We start from the raw sequence: 11,099 nt of genomic DNA, 5'->3' as shown, positions 1-11,099 counted from the left end.
AAATCACACACAGTAAGTATAAATACCCTGTTAAACATAATACAGATATTGTCTTCAATGATAACTTTTCTTTATAAGTTAACATTTTTCAGAAATTCTGAGTGCAACTGGTTTTGCAAATCTAGAGATGATTGTGTCACATAACAAGAAGGGTTATACCACACCAAGGCAAAGCACTGGAGAAGTGCAGCGGAACAGCAAAGGAATGGAACAGCAAGGTCCCCAGGGAATGCTGAAAGTGGACTTTGGGGCCAGGGCGTGGTGCTCCAACAGACTGGACTGGAAAACACTCCTAAAGGCCAACAAACAATCCTTGAACTAACTACAAGCTTTTCTTTCTTGTGTTTTGTTTTGTTCTTTGTCAGTGATTTGTTGTTGTTGTTGTTGTTTTGCTGTATATTGTGGCTTGGTTTTGCTCTGTCTTGTTTTTTTGTATGTTATTATCGCCGCAGGTCTGTCTAAATAAGATAGGCTGAATGAACAATCTGGAGGAGAAAAAAATGAGATTGACAGTTCCATGGGGGACATGGGACAGGGGGACATGGGAGCAAAGGAAGTAGTGTTAAAAAACCCAGCGACAAGGGAATAACAAGTGATCTAAATTGGTGGTGAGGTGGGTGCTGGAGGCCTGGTAGGGCATGATCAAGGGTAATGTAATGACGAGGTATTACTGTAACCCAGGTGGGGAGTGAGCATGATAGTGGTACAGGAGGAAAGTCAAGGGAAATAAAGGAAAGAGCTGGGAGGCAAGTGGCATTTCTAGAAGTCTAGATAAAGACATGTACATATGCAAATCTATTTATATATGAGGATGGGGAAATAGATCTATGTGCCTATATCTATAGGTTTAGTATTAAGGTAGCAGAAGGACATTAGGTATCCACTCAAGTACTCCCTCAATGCAAGAATATTTTTTCCTATTAAATTGGCATTCTATGATGCTCACCTTGCCAACACAACTGCTAAAGATAAAGTGGGTGAACAAGCAAATGTGGTGAAGAAAACTGATGGTGCCTGGCTATCAAAAGATATAGCATCGGGGGTCTTAAAAGCTTGAGGGTAAACAAGCGGCCATCTACCTCAGAAGCAACAAAGCCCACATGGAAGAACACACCAGCCGGAGTGATCACGAGGTGCTAAAGGGATCAGTTATCAGGCATCAAAGAACAAAAAATCATATCATTGAGTGTACACCTCCATGATACAATCGCTGAGGACAAATGGGTGCATAAACAAATGTGGCGAAGAAAGCTGATGCTGGCCGGCTATCAAAAGGAATAGCATCTGGAGTCTTAAAGGCTTGAAGGTAAACAAGCAGCCATCTAGCTCAGAAGTAATAAAGCCCACATGGAAGAAGCACACCAGCCTGTGCAATCATGAGGTGTCGAAGGGATCAGGTATAAGGCATCATCAGAACAAAAAATCTTACCATAGTGAATGAGGGGAAAAGTGCAGAGTGGAGACCCAAAGCCCATTTGTTGGCCACTGGAGATACCCTTGCAGAGGAGTCTAGGGGAGGAGCCAATCAAGGTGTGATGTAGCACCAATGAAAAATACAACTTTCCTCTATTTCCTAAATGCTTCCTCCCCCACCCCACCCCACCCCCATCATAGGCCGAATTCTACCTTGCAAGTCTGGATAGACCAGAGGATGTACACTGGTACAGATAGGAACAGGAAACACAGGGAATCCAGGGCAGATGATACCTTCAGGGCCAGCAGTGTCAGTGGCGATACTGTGAGGGTAGAGCGAGAGTGGGTTGGAAAGAGGGAACTAGTTACAAGGATCTACATGTGGACCTCCTCCCTGGGGGACGGACAAGAGAAAAGTGGGTAAAGGGAGACATCAGACAAGACAAGATATGACAAAATAATAATTTATAAATTATCAAGAGCTCGTGAGGGAGTGGGGAGTGGAGAGGGAGGGGAAAAACGAGGACCTGATGCCAAGGGCTTTAATGGAGAGCAAATGGTTTGAGAATTATGAGGGCAATGAATGTACAGATGTGCTTTACAGAATTGATGTATGTATGGATTGTGATAAGAGTTGAATGAGCCCCTAATAAAACAATTAAAAAAAAACAAGAAGGGTTAAACAGGACAAACTCAAGATATAAAATTGTCAGGTCTGTAACTGTACATTTCTATGTTGCTCTCGGCCTGACACCCACTGTAAATAACATCTTTGTCCTCAAGATGCCTACACTCTTGTACTAGGATGGTGGTCATAAACATCTAGGATACTTTTTCTTGTTCTAAAATATGGAATAAAAATTTTCCCTGCATTTGATTGGTGCAACCTGGTCACATACCCCACATGGGTGCATCCACCCAGCTAGTAAAGGAATGCCAAACCCTAATTGCCTCCTCAGAGTACCCCTGAAATTAAAACTGGTTTCAGTTCCCTGGGAGACAAGGATTGCCAGGGGAGCGAGAGATGCCTGAATACGACTGGAATCCTTTGGGAGGGCAAATGAGAGGTGCAACAAGCCACTGAACAGACAATCAGCTGTGTCCATTAGAAATGATTAAAAGTAATCCAGCTTTCAGTCTTAAAACAGTACACTGTCCAGTGACCAATTTTAGTGGACATTTTGTTTTGTTTAAAATATTCATAGTTACATGCTTTGGGATGTTAAATCATTAAAAGCAGTCGCCATATAATTTGGTTGTATTTTTGTTTACTTGCACTTTCAGGGGTCCTTTGTGGAAATGGTTGACTTGCCTGGCTGCTAAGCGAAAGTTTGATGGTTCAGTCCATCCACAGGCACCTTGGATTATGTGCTTCTGAAAAAGCAGCCATTGATAATTCTATAGAACACATTTCTACATGGATACACATGGGTTTGCCATGTATCATAAACACCTTGATGGCCACCGCTTGTTCTGTTGATTTCTGTCCTCATTAAAATTTGAACTCTGGAACCCCTCATCTTATCTTCTCTTTCATCAGAGTGCCTCTATGATACACCCACTCCCTTACTGTACAGGTAGTAAAGGCTCAAACCTTTTGACTGACAGCTGCATTCCAAACAATTGGCTACCTTACTCCTTGGCCTTGTGACTATAAGCAAGCACTGAAAAACTTAGTCAGCCTGATAGCTACTCTCCAAGGAGTCTTCCTTACTATGCAGGAACAACGTGCCCTACAGCCAAACAAAGCAGCTTTTTAAATAAAGATGATTTTAAAATCATGATGCCTATGATTAATGTGGATTATTTTTGATCTAATAAAGGGCATTATGCGTACTGAAAAGCTAAAATAAAAGAAACATCTCAAAAACACTAAATCTGATCCTTTTATCAGGGTATAGAAAAAGTAAGTACAGCTACAAGAGTTAAAACAGAAAGATCCAGTGTCAATTGATTAAGGTGCCATCCATGTTCAGAGTAAATTTTACTCTGAGATTATGGGAGGCCACTGACACCTAGTTTAAAATAAGGCTGAATTTGTCTATTTCAGACAATGTGCTTTATAATAACTGTAGTTTGGAACACTAAATAAGTGCTGGGGGCATTCATAATTACAGCCTTTCCTCCCCCTTGATGGATGCAGTTACAGGAGAATGACAGTTGGTCAATCGTCTGCTATTGACCTAATGTGTTTAAATGAGTTTAGAAAACAAAGAACCATCTAGATCTTTGCTGACTCAAATGAAATTTCCATTAAAAATAAGAATTTGTATATGTTACAGTGCTGGTACAGTATTCTCCACCTGGTTTATCTCTTTTGTAAGTAATTTAAAAAAATCATTTTATTAGGGGCTTATCCAACTATTATCACAATCCAGACATACATCAATTGTGTCCAGCACATTTGTACATACATTGTCATCATCATTCTCAAAACAATTGCTTTCTACTTGAGCCCTTGGTATCAGCTCCTCATTTTTCCCCTCCCTCCCATTCCCCTCCACCTTGAACCCTTGATAATTTATAAATTATTATTATTTTGTCATATCTTACACCATCTGACGTCTTCCTCACCCACTTCTCTGCTATCTGTCCCCCAGAGAGGAGGTTATATGTAGACATTGCAATCTGTTCCCCCTTTCTCTCTCCCCTTCCCTCCACCCTCCCAGTATCGCCACTCTCACTTTTGTTAGTGAAAGTAACCTCAGTTTTTTTTCAAAGCTGATTTAGTGACCTCAGTTTCAATCTTGCAATACAATGTTTTAAAATGAATAAAGTAGAAATTGTGATGCTACTTGCACTATGACACATTTGTTGCAATATATCAATACAGAGTATTGGTGTGAACACTCACCAAAAACAAACCAACAGAAAACTCATTGCCATCAACTTGATTCTGACTCATAGCAACCCTGTAGAACAGGGTAGACTTGCCCTTGTGATTTCCCAAGACTGTAAACTCTTTAGAGAAGTAGAAAATCTTATCTTTCTCATATGGAGCAGTTGATAGTTTCAAATTGCTGGCTTTGAAGACAGCATCCTAATTCACATGCGTCCTGACCACTATGCCATCAGTACCTCTTTGTTGGTTTTGTTTTGTTTTTCACTGCCATAGAGTCAATGCTGACTCATAGTAACCTCCTGTGGCTTTCCAAGAGAGTAACTGTTTACAGGAGTAGAAAGTCCAGTCTTTCTCCCATGGAACTGCTGGTGGTTTCAAACTGCCGACCACGCAGAGTGCAGCTAAACACATAACCACTCTGCCACCAGGGGTCCTTCCTCTTAAGCACTAATACTATCAAATAAAGCATGTTTAATGTTAAAATAAAGCATGTTAATAATTTTATAAGTACTTCTGCGGAATGCTTCCAAATTTCTAGGTCGTTTCTTAATTCCAATTCCCTGCTTAAAAAATTTTTTTTCAGAGAATTATCTTTCGTAGCTAAACCCTTACAAATGTATTTACCTTTCTTTGAGCAAAGGAAATAAAGAAAATCAAAGACTCAATGAAGCAATTAGTCCAAGGATTAATGTTCCACATAAACCATGCCTCCTCTGACCTGAGACAGAACACTAAGTGGTTCTCAGCTACGACTACCCATATGTGCTGATCAGGTGGACCACAATAGAAAGTCCCATTCGAAATGAGTAAAAATGTAGAATAACCCCTATAACTAGTGATCAGACTTAATTGTCTGAAAGAGGCTAGAGGAACCTCCCAGACTATAGCTCTAAAAAAAACCTTCAAACTTGAAACTCAAGACATTCCCAGAGGTCATCTCTCAGTCAAATATTAGACTGGCCTGTAATATAAATAGTGCTATCATGACAAAGGTGCACCTTAGAACAATCAGCCTTAGGAGACCATAAGGGCAATATTCACCCAAAACCAAAAATGGGAAGCCAGAAAAGAGCAGAAAAACTGGATGAGCACAGGACCCCAGGAGGAAATGGGGGAGCGTTCTGATACATTGTGGAGCTTGGAATCAAGATCACAAAACAACTTGTATTTGAATTATTGATTGGAAAATTATAATTTAATTTGATATGTAAACTTTCACCTAAAACATAAAAAATGTTTTTTAAAACTAAAATTAAAACTCTCTAGTGATATAGGATGTTAAGATATCCAACTAAATTTTTAATGTATTTATAATTTTTCATAATTTCATGATGCCATATACCTGGTGGTGTGGTGGGTTATGCATTGGGCTACTAACCACAAGGTCAGTGGTTTGAACTCACCAGCTGCTCCACAGTAGAAAGATGAAGCCGTCTGCTTGCTTGCTCCATAAAGATTTGCAAGATAGGAAATTCACAGGGGCAATTCTACTCTGACCTATTGGATTGCTATGAATCTGAATCAGGATCAACCCAATGGCAGTAATTTTGTTTTAAAATTTTAAAATTTTTGTTTTAAAACCATACACTTTCCCATAGGTTAAATAACAAGCTACATCACCTAATCCACCCTCTAATCAGAGCAAAGCGAGTGCTGCTTTTGTTGTTTAATACTGTGTTAGTCTGGGAAAACTGGGGAAAAAACTCCACAGAAACGTGTATGTACGTAAGAGAGAGTTTTATATAAAGGGTAAGTATACATTAAGAAAGCATCCCAACCCAATGCTGTATAAACCCATAAGTACAACATTAGTCCATATGTCCTACACCCATCTTCAAAATCCTCCTGCATCTCACAAAACACACGCAATGACGCCGACTGCAGGAGGAAAGCCAAATCAGTGAGTATGGAAGCATCTCAGCACTGGCAGGGATCTCCACTTGGCTGCTCCACTACCCAGGGCTATACCAGAGTAGGTCCATTTGGCTTCTCCTCAGGGATGTATTGCAGGAAGTGAGGCTTGCCAGCTGAAGTAGGGAACTGGCTAAGGCAGCTGCGCCCTTGTCCAACTATCAGAAAGCAAGAAACCAGAGAACGAGAAAGGCAAGGCTCACCGAGCCATTTATCTCTCTGCCCTTCAATTAGTCCCACATGTATTTATTGGCCAGGTTGGCACAATAAACTTTAACTATCTCACATACCATTGAGTTGATTCCAACCCATAAGAACCCTACATAAGACAGAACATAATATCATCCAGTCCTGCACCAGTCGCACAATTGTTATGTTTGTTGCAGCCATGGTGACGTCATCTCATCAACAGTTTTCTGATTTTACAAGTTCCTTCTACTTTATCAAGGCTGGTGTTCTTTTCCAAGAATTGATCTCTCTTAATAACAAATCCAAAACACACGAGATAAAGTCTAGCCATACTCACTTCTAAAGAGCATTCTGACTGTACTTCTTCCAAGACAGATTTATTTGTTCTTATGGCAGCCCATGGCACTTTCAATATTCTTTACCAAGACCATGATTCAAATGCATCAATTGTTCTTCAGTCCTGCTCAGTCAATTTTCAACTTTCATGTGCATATGAGGCAATTGAAAATACCGTGGCTGGGACAGGGTGCATTAGCCCTCCAAGTCCTTCTTGCTCTCCAAGACTTTAAATATGTGCAGCAGATTGACCCGATACAATGTGTCATTTGGTTTCTAGACAGCTGCTTCCATGAGCATTGATTGTGGATTCAAGAGCAATGAAATTAATGAAATTCAAATTAAGCTCTTCGTGGAAATTGAAAACTTTCCAAGTCTGAATATTTTATCAGACTCGGAAACACATTCACATTAATGAGTATGAATTAACTCAACAGCACACAACATCAGTGATTATACTAGCATTTGCTTTCTTTGAAGGAACCTGTGGTCAAGAAAGCATCATCATGCTGTCCCAAGGTTGGTAGTTCAAAGCTACCAGTGAGAGAAAGGTGATGCTAACTGCTCCCATAAGGATTTACCACTCTAGAAAGTTGATATAGAGTTGCTTATGAGTCAGCATCAACTAGATAACAATGGGGTTTGGGAGTTTGCGTGCTTTACATGGATTTTAATGTATTCCTTATATCAACTGCCTGAATAAATCTCTACTTCATAGATTATCAAGTTGGCTCAGAGAAGCCTTGTTGATCACTTGGAATTCTGTGTCATATTTTGTCTTTAACAGGTATTGGCACCCATAACAGATGAACAAAAACCCAATGCAAAAATAGATATGTGGTGGAAAGAAATTATGAAGAATTAGAAGCAAGAACAATATTCCACAGATCACTAAGGAGAAATTAAGGCAAAAATGAGGAAAGCAATACAACAGTTTATGGGTTCTAGCTCATTTGTTGTAACAACTAAAGAACTCAAGATTCCTCTGAGTTCCTCTGCCGCAGAGCAGCTTTCTGTATCCTGGAATATCATAGTTGGTACAATATTTCTGTTTGGTACTTAGTGAAAATGAAGATTTGAGATTGAGCACAAATATCATCAATTGTGTTAAATATTTTAAAATAGAATCATAATGATGGTAAATATCATAACAATAGTAGGACATGAGCTTTCGAATAGCAAAGACTTTGCTTTATATATCAGCTCCAGTTCTCACAAGCTTTGTGATCTTGGGGACATAAATATGAATTCAGAAAAAGAACTAAGAAAGAACAAAACAAAAAATTAGTTATAATAATTAAAATGTAAATAGGGAGGAATTTAAAGAGAAAAGCATTATAAATCAAATTAAAGTATTGAGGGGATATTAAGTAAGAGGATGGCAGAGATGTGGTTAATATCATTAATATGGAAAGAGTTCTAATAAAGCAATAAGAAAGAATGGTCGCTCTCCACAACTACCATCACCACCACACACACAGAGTGCGGATCTGAATAGAAAGAAACATTTCAAATACCAAATTAAATATTTAAATGCCATCTTTGCTAGTAGTATCCAACTCACTGCCAATGCGTCAATTCCAACTAGCAGCAACTCTCTCCGGAGTTGTTGACGACATAAATCTGTGCAGGAGCAGAAAGCTTCATCTTTCTCCCTGGAAGTGTTTGGTGGGTTTGAGCCAACAGCACTGGGGCTAGCAGTTCAACAATTACACAGCAGCAGACACCAGGGATGATTACTAATAACCAAATAAATGAACATTCTAATCAAATAAAAATTTATTATTGCTATCAATTTCTTAATAATAATGGAAGACTTTTAAAAGTGCATTCTACTCATTTCACTTTGGGATCTATTTACTCTGTAGGCATTAGTTCTGGGTTTTTATATATATAAAGTACTTTAAGCTTCAGCAAGCACAATGTTGAATTAGAAATTTTACACTCAAGCAATTTTAAATGAAAACAAATATATTAATATTAACAGAGTGGCCACATCTAATTATCTCCATAAAATTAAAAAAACCTCACTGCCATTGAGTAGGTTCGGGCTCATAGTGACTCTATAGGACAGGGTAGAACTGTCCTGGTGGGTTTCTGAAATTGTAACTATTGTGATATATTAAGCTATTTCAACCTCTTTTAAAAATTCACTGATCTGTTTTATAAATGTACATTAACAGATTTCTCTCTTAAAATATGTGGTGAGAATGCAAAGGGGGATACTTGGTCACCACATCTGTCCCATTTTATGTAACACTACTGCCAATACCTATTATACTTCAAGGTAACCTCAAGTTTGAAATCTGTATTTACAATTGTGTAATTCCTTCATGGATCTAACTACCCCTGGATTCTTGTCTTAAGTAGAAATTTCACATATATATTTAGCTGACTTTTATTTATTATTTAAAGATCACATATCTAATACTTAACCAAGTATTTTTAGCAAACAAAAAACTCACTGCTATCGAATTGATATCAACTCATAACCACGGATAAATACTGCATTCTCCTGACTTCATGCAGACTGCACAAAGGAAAGTTTTAGGGTTTTTGAATAGGCAAGAACTAAATTTAAACCCTGATTCTACCACTAACAAAATTTGAGTAACTTTTACCTTTTGTTGTGTAAAATTGGAATCACAGCACCTTTCTTGTATAGCTATCAAAAGAGCTTACATACATTGTATGTTTTCAGTAAACTGTAGATATTTTTAATAAAGCAAGTAGAAGATAGACATAAATGTTTAAATGCCATAACCCAAATTATCACTCAGTTTTCAGTAAAACTCTTAAGACTTGACATGATGGTGATGTCAGTTAACAGATAAGGCTGATTAAGAATAACCTTAAACATATTATTTTGTGCTCACCTCCCTGATACGACCGCTGAAGACAAATGGGTGCATAAGCAAATGTGGCGAAGAAAGCTGATGGTGCCCGGCTATCAAAAGATATAGTGTCTGGGGTCTTAAAAGGCTTAAAGGTAAACAAGCAGCCATCTAGCTCAGAAGCAACAAAGCCCACATGGAAGAAGCACACCAGCCTGTGCAATCACAAGGTGTCAAGGGATCAGGTCTCAGGCACCATCAGAATAAAAAATCTTACCATAGTGAATGAGCGGGGGAGTGCAGAGTGGAGACCCAAAGCCCATTTGTAGACCACTGGACATCCCCTTACAGAAGGGTCTTGGGGAGGAGATGAGACAGTCAGGGTGTGATGTAGCAATGCTGAAAAATACAACTTTCCTCTACTTCCTAAATGCTTCCTCCCTGCCCACCCGCTCCCATTGTCATGATCTGAATACTACCTTGCAAGTCTGACTAGACCAGAGGATGTAAACTGATACAGATGGGAACTGGAAACACAGGGAAGCCAGGGTGGATGATCCCCTCAGGACCAGTGGTGTGAGTGGTGATACTGGGAGGAAATAGGGAGGGTGGGTTGGAAAGGAGAAACCTATTTCGGGGATCTACATGTGACCTCCTACCTGGGGGACAGACAACAGAAAAGTGGGTAAAGGGAGACATCGGACAGGGAAAGATATGACAAAATAATCATTTATGAATTATCAAGGGTTTGTGAGGGATGGGGAGTGGAGAAGGAGTGGGGGAAATGAGGACCTGATGACAGGGGCTTGGGTGGAGAGAAAAAGTTTTGAAAATGATGAGGGCAACGAATGTACAAATGTGCTTTACACAATTGATGTATGTGTGGATTGTGATGGAAGTTGTATGACCCCTTAATAAGATGGTTTTAAAAAAAGAATAATCTTTAGTGCTCGCTTCGGCAGCACATATACTAAAATTGGAACGATACAGAGAAGGTTAGCATGGCCTCTGCGCAAGGATGACACGCAAATTCGTGAAGTGTTCCATATTTAAAAAATAAATAAATAATCTTTAAAAGTATCTGCACATTTCTGTGAACAGGCAAGTGCCCCAGATGAGATTCATGGCAATCAAAGGTATTTTTACATGTTGCTGAGGACACCAAAACAACAAAGCAAATTTCAAGGATTTAGGTGTCGAATTATGCATCTAATTAACTTTAATCCTTACTTTTTTTTAGCACACCATCCTGAGTTCATGAAGTAAGTTATAGAAGGGAAGATCAATTCTAACAAAGGCATTATTCTGAGAATTGACCCTATCTTCAAATTAAGGAGGAAACAGAGCAATGAAGTCCACAGGGATAGAGGTGGTGCCAGGGCATGACACCCCATCAGACTTGACTGTAAAGCACCTGTGAAGGAAAACAAACAGACCCTGAACTATTCATATGTTTATGTGTGTATGTGTTAAAAAAAGAATAATTGTTGTTGTTGTTGCTATTGTTTTACTTTCTATTGGTGCTTCGTGGTACTCAGTCTTGTGATTGTACATAGCATGTCTACCTGGAAAGG

General features: G+C 39.1%; 1 non-coding gene across 1 annotated transcript; it reads left to right on the top strand.

Moving 5' to 3' along the window:
• Nucleotides 1-10,471: 10,471 nt before the first annotated feature.
• Nucleotides 10,472-10,578, top strand: LOC142461893 (U6 spliceosomal RNA). Its single transcript, XR_012787063.1, has one exon. It is a non-coding gene; the product is annotated as a U6 spliceosomal RNA (small nuclear RNA).
• The last annotated feature ends 521 nt before the right edge of the window (nucleotides 10,579-11,099 follow it).

The sequence above is a fragment of the Tenrec ecaudatus genome, chromosome 11 (assembly GCF_050624435.1).
Source record: "Tenrec ecaudatus isolate mTenEca1 chromosome 11, mTenEca1.hap1, whole genome shotgun sequence".
Lineage (NCBI taxonomy): Eukaryota > Metazoa > Chordata > Mammalia > Afrosoricida > Tenrecidae > Tenrec > Tenrec ecaudatus.
Note: the sequence above shows the minus strand (reverse complement) of the source record. Positions and strands in the feature narration are given on the sequence as shown.